Source organism: Pagrus major, chromosome 8, assembly GCF_040436345.1.
Source record: "Pagrus major chromosome 8, Pma_NU_1.0".
Taxonomy (NCBI): domain Eukaryota; kingdom Metazoa; phylum Chordata; class Actinopteri; order Spariformes; family Sparidae; genus Pagrus; species Pagrus major.
This window is the reverse complement of record NC_133222.1, coordinates 22,197,344-22,203,497: the sequence shown is the minus strand read 5'-3', so window position 1 is coordinate 22,203,497 and position 6,154 is coordinate 22,197,344. Positions and strand designations below refer to the sequence as shown.

Here is a 6,154-nt window from a genome sequence, read left to right as displayed (position 1 = left end):
TGTGAGGTAAGCTTCATTAATCACATTTTTAAAGGAGACCTAAAGAAATAGACAGGATGTGTTTTTTGAGCGCTAAAGCATGTAAACCTTTTCTAGTAGTAACCCAAAATAAAATTATGAACCTGAGCATAATATGTCTCCTTTAAGCTTTGTTTTCTTAAGGTTTCCAGAGGACATGAGTGAGTGTATTATCTGTTTAAAATTAATTTGTTCCTCACTGGAATACAGATATAACTTCTATTTCACGTTATTGTTATTTTCAAGAACAACACTTAATATCTTTTTAATACATTTTCTCAAAGTTTTCACACAGGCTATGTGAGTCTGTTCTGCTTTGCACTGGACATTTGTGTGGTGGAATGATGTTAAACCAAGTGTCACAGCCTTCAGGAGTATAAATTAGAATATTAATATTAGTCAAAGAAACCTCAGTGTGACACGTTCTGGGCTGGAGGACTAGTCGCTGCAGTACAGAAGGTTGATGCGGTTGATGTCGTTCTGGCTCATCTGTGTAGCCGTGCCGAACACAGAGTTGGAGTTTGGGACAGCCACCATGGTGGGGTTATGGTTGTCCTTGGAGAAAGCCAGCCTTAAAGGAGGAGACGACCAGAGTGATCACTCATTTCAAAGTGGATTTTTTTGGAAGTGGATTTTTTGCTGCTCATGTAGAGATGTTGTGTACAATACAAAACTTTGGTCCTTAAAGGATAAGTCTCGTACTATTCTATTTTGTTCCTATTTTCAAAAATTCCCATAAAAAGACAAAAACTGTGAATTGATCCTCTATAAATAGTCCCTTACAGATGCACTATTTCTCCTGTTCGAGTAACCTTTGAGTAAAAAGTGAAACAATACACTTGTTTGGGGCTTTACATTGTTTAGTAAATTGGGGGTTTGATCTTATAATGGGATATTTTTTGTCTTTGTCTCATTAGGCAGAAATTAAGAATATCTCAAGCTTTATACAATCAAACACGTGGATGATTTTGGTTGTCTTTGTGTCACCCCTTTTTTATATCACACTCCACAGAACAGAATGTATGTAGTCACAGAATGCACAGATGGATGACAATGGGCATCAGACAAAAACTTGGATTTTAAAATTGATTACAAAGTAGTCAGTTAAACTGACCTGCCGTAGTGCATGACAGAGCCATAGTCGTATGGAGTCTCCTGGTTCAGAGTGTCGACCTCTTTGAAGTTAATATCCTGACCTGCAGTGGTGGAATAAATATTAACATCCTGTACTTAAAGCAACATTATGTAACTTTTTTACCTTCAAATAACAGCTTCAAAGTCATGTTGTTGCTACAGTGTCTTGTAATAGAGTGAATGTTGTCTCTGTCTCAGCCACTCCGCTCCCCATCACTTGTTTCTGCACTATGTAACTTCAGTGAGAGGGTAGGATCACAGCGTTACATACATGTTTACTTCAACATACAAGTTTTCAACACAACATTGTTATGACGTAATGAGTTTTGTTTGTAGTCAGCACCTACATTACGTCTGACAAATTTTTTCGGACCTGGGATTTGTATTTACATCCAGAAACTGTGGGGGGCGCCAAATCACACAAAATGACAATTTCTACATAACATTGCTTTAAAGGTCCTATTTATAAGAAAAGTTGATTTTTGAGTCTCAGTCCCAACTTGTCAAATACTGATGTATTGGGATGGCGGCTGACCAGTCGTACAATCCCAAATTGGACCTTTAAGTAAAGATAGCAATAACACGTAAAACACATAAAAAGTACTACATTAGAATTAAAAGTCCTGCATTTGTAACTAAAATAAACTAAACTAAAAAGTGCAAAATCAAAATACTGCAAATGGCACTGCAGAGCATTATTATATATTACTGTGGTGTCAAAACTGCAACTAAAACAGGTATTTTAAGCCAAACCATGATGGTTTCCAAACCCTAACCAAGTGGGTTTTGTGCCTGAACCTACCCAGAGCATAAGTACAGAACAATATAAAATTATAAATTTGCAACATAACATTTTTTTAAGTTTTCAGGAACATACATTGGCAACATTTATTCTGGCAATTGGGATGTTTAACCAGTTTTAGATTCTGTTGGGTTGTTCTATATTAATCTATAATCTATAATAATAAAATGCATCATGTTTGAGATCATTTTACAAATTGATCATGGGTTTTGTATGTTAATCTTAATCTGTAAAGTATCAGGTAACCACAGTTGTCAGCACATGAGGACTGTGGTTGTCTTCATGATACAATCATTTGATTACTAAAAAATGCTCTATAAAATCCACAGTTGAATTGAACTGTCAGGAATCTGTTTTCTCTGCCTCCTCACTGCTGCAGCCTACCTGTCATGACATTCTCCAGCAGGACCTGGATGTGCTGGTCCCTGTCGGAGCGACACTGCTCGTGGTTGAAGCCCAGAGCGTGGAGCAGCTCGTGCTGGACCGTCCCAAAGTGAATGCAGCCCTGACGGCTCAGAGACACTATCTGCCCGTAGCCCTTGCGGCCCAAGTAGGAGTAACATCTGCATAGATGTTGGATAGGACAGATAGTTCATCAAAACTTTTTGTCATTCTGGGAAAGATTGTCATTGATTACATTAACAGACAAACTCAATCCTTTGTGTACCCATCCAGAGACTGAATGTAGAGGAAGTCCTTCTCAGTGGTGCGGGGGAGGAAGCGAATGCAGGTGGAGAAGGAGAAGGAGTCAATGCCTTTTTTTATGATATCCAGCTCCTCAGAAGCTGGAGGGGAAACATAAAGATGAAAACCACACAATGAAAAAAAGCTGGATAAGGACATTGTTCTATATTTTCCATACTGCCAACAAATCCCATGAAAAGGAAATTGATTTCTTCAATGAGCTGGTCACTATAGTTTCTAGCAAATGTTTTTCAAAAATTAGGAAGTACATGTTTGAGACTATTTCCAGCTGTAGATTAATACACATTTGGGGCTCTAGTCTAGCCGGTAGAATGACATGTGGTATTAAGCAGAAAGTAAACTGAAAATGGAAATGAAGGAACCCAGTGCAACAGTTTGGCTCTTTGATATGTTTTTACTCATTTTTAGTGGATTGATGCAAGATGATGTTTTTTGTGTCTTCATTGATAGTTTCCATTTTCTGCTCTCCCTCTCTTGGAGGAGTGTTTTTTGAGTGCCATTCATTGATGATTTTGGCCTTTGCTTCAGATTTGTTGACAAAAAAATACAAAAGAGGAAATTAAGCCTGAACAGAAACTGAATGTACTCCTGCAACACAGGGAATATATGGAGGCGCTTACAGTAGTGGTTAGCGATGACATAGGGAATATAAACTTTGCCGTCACTGGATTTAGGCCACAGACGATCAAGCAGGTTGTAGGGTTCAGTGCTTCTCATGGTGCGATGACGAGACACGATGATGTCATCTCTTATCTTAATACCATCACGATAACGGTCTGTAGAGTGTGTTAGAAGAAGAAACAGCAGTCACAACAATGGCAGTCAGATATTTATGTCATGGTTTGGGGTTATTGGTTCAGTTATTGTTTCCTGTTTTATTTTGTAAGGTTCATCCACATATGAACATGTCATGTTGTGTTACATCCTGTCCTTTGTCTTGTTTTCCCTCCCTTGTGAGTGTCCTGATTAGTTTGCCCTGTCCCTGTTTATCCTCCTGGGTCTTCAGTCCATGTGTTTTCCTCCTCTTTTAGTCTGTTTTCCTGCCGTTTTCCCTGCTCACCTGTGTTTATTTAGTTATCACTCCCTGTGTATTTAAGTCCTTGTCTCTCCCGCTCTCTCTCTGTCAGTTCGTCTGATCTGTTTCCCCACTTCAGTCCTGTGTTCCTCGTGTTCCTGCCAGTGCTTCTTTGGTTTGTACCTGATTTGGTTTTTTAGTTCTCAGATCTGCCCCTTTTTTGTTCTCACATTTTTGATGCTTTGATTTTATGTTTGGACTCCAGTTGTGTTACTGAAGCCTTTGTTCTTTTCCAGCCTGCTGCCTCCTGAGTGTCCTGCATTTGGGTTCATCTTCTGCGCTCCGGTGTGACAGTTTAAATTTATGATGGTTACAAAGCCACAGGTCCAAACTGTATCAAGCTACTGAAAAGAGGTTTGGTTAAACAGTCTACTTAATGTAAACACAGCCATTACAGCTCACTGCACTCACACAACAAAGCATTTAGTTACTGTTACACCCTTTGTAAACTAATGTGTCACAGACATCATAGCAACCAAAGCACAGTCATGGCTACAGCCACAATCACAGCAACAGCCAAAGCTCTGTCATTCCATGACTGTAGTAATAACCACTGTCATATATGATAGTTTATCATAATACGGCTCAGCATTTTTCTACGGATCATAGGGAATACAGAACTTAGTGTGAGGGAATGCAGAAGTATTTCATTTTTAAAAATTACCTTTTCAAGGGTTAGAAAATATCCATTTTGACATCGCAGTAGGAAAAGCACATGTGTAAATAATTAAATTAATGATGGCAGAAGTCCGTTTAGCTGCTGCAGTGTTGCTTGAACAGAACAGTTATTTTTTTATAGTTGTAGTAACACCTGTGCTTTTCCTGCTTTGACAAATGAAAATGTCAAAAAGGTTTATACAGATATGACTTCAACCATGTAACCCAGCTGTGTCTTGAGTGCATAAAACTCTTACAAAGCTTATAGTGTGACCCAATATTATTTTTACAGTGTGTGTTGTTGGAGTCAGTATGACGCATTCATTGTGCCTCACTGAGATTGTTGTTGACTTTCTCCAGCCTCTCTGCGACGGTCAGTTTTCCCTCATCTTCATTGTTATTGTCAGCATCCACTTTCTTTACAACCTGCAAACAGAGTGACAACGTTTCTGTGGTAAGGAGAAAATATGACTCTCTATCTGACATCTTATGGAAACGTTTTGTATAGAAATAGTTTGGTAAAAGTTAAAGTGTGTGTGAAGCACAATCCCACTGGTCCTGAGCAAACTCCACCTCCAGTGCTTTGTGTCAGTTGGTAAGCATCAATCTGAGTGAACAAAAGTCACATGTGGAGTTCCTCAAGGGTCTGTTCCCGGGCCTCTTCTTTTCAACATCTACTGTACATGCTCCCCCTCGATCAGACTGTGGATTATTATAACATCTCCTACCACTCATAACTTTACATAGTGTCACCACATGACTACAATCCCTTACAACTGATGTGAAGTGCAACTCACAAATCAGTGAGTGGTTGGGCCAGAATCTTCTACAACTGAACACCAAGAAAATTGAAATAACTGATTTTTTTGAAAGATTAACAGTAAGTGCATGACACTTTGAATCCATGACACAAATGTCCACAGATGAGGTAATGTTTTATAGTTTTAATCTCCTTAAATTTAGTCTTGTTCGCCGACTTCCCTATCTGGGAAATAATGATGATGACCTAATGAAACCTTGAGTAAAACTTGTGTTTCTCTCATTTGAACATTGGGCACATTTGGAATGATGTAAGTACACAACTCGACAATATATATAACAAAAACCTAGTCGTTTTGAGACATTTTAATGCAGAATTAATACATATTATATCCCAGATTTCTTATTTCAATGTATTTCTATGCCCCAGTAAAGCGCTTTAAATTGCCTTGTGTCTGAGTGGTGCTCTATAAATAAACTTGCCTTGTCTTGCTGAGCAAGGTTGTGTGGTAGGATTGAAAGTTCAAGAACTATTTGCTCTAACTGTAAAAAGTTTTGCAGTCAATGTTTCCTGTTGAAAATACTTTTAATTTGTTAGTGATAGGAGGGCTGACTTGACTGAGCTCTCCAGCTGTGGTTCTCACGCCTGCCTCGCTCCAGGCTGAGACTGCGAGCAGGACCAGGAGACCCAAGATGCACTTCATCCCTGCCTGGCTGAAACAAACCACCAATCAGAGCGAAATTCAAAGCAGCATTTGTGTTAGAAGCATTAAGAGCAGACAGGAAGTATAATCCCTTTACCTTTACTTCTTTATTTCAGATAAGAAGCAGGAAGTGTGATGCTCTGTAAAGGCCTCAGTCATCTTCTGCAGAGCGTAAAGTTAATTTTTTAATTGTGTTTCTGACACTGAGGTCCACCCTTGCCGGATATGGGATTGTTCCAGGAGAACAAAGACACGCCGTCTTTGTTCTCCTGGAACCTCCTTAAGTGTTTACTGTTGTTA

The 6,154-nt window shown here is 39.0% G+C and overlaps 1 pseudogene; it reads right to left on the bottom strand.

Moving 5' to 3' along the window:
• Positions 1-417: 417 nt before the first annotated feature.
• Positions 418-5,854, bottom strand: LOC141000970 (hatching enzyme 1.2-like; annotated as a pseudogene).
• Positions 5,855-6,154: the final 300 nt, after the last annotated feature.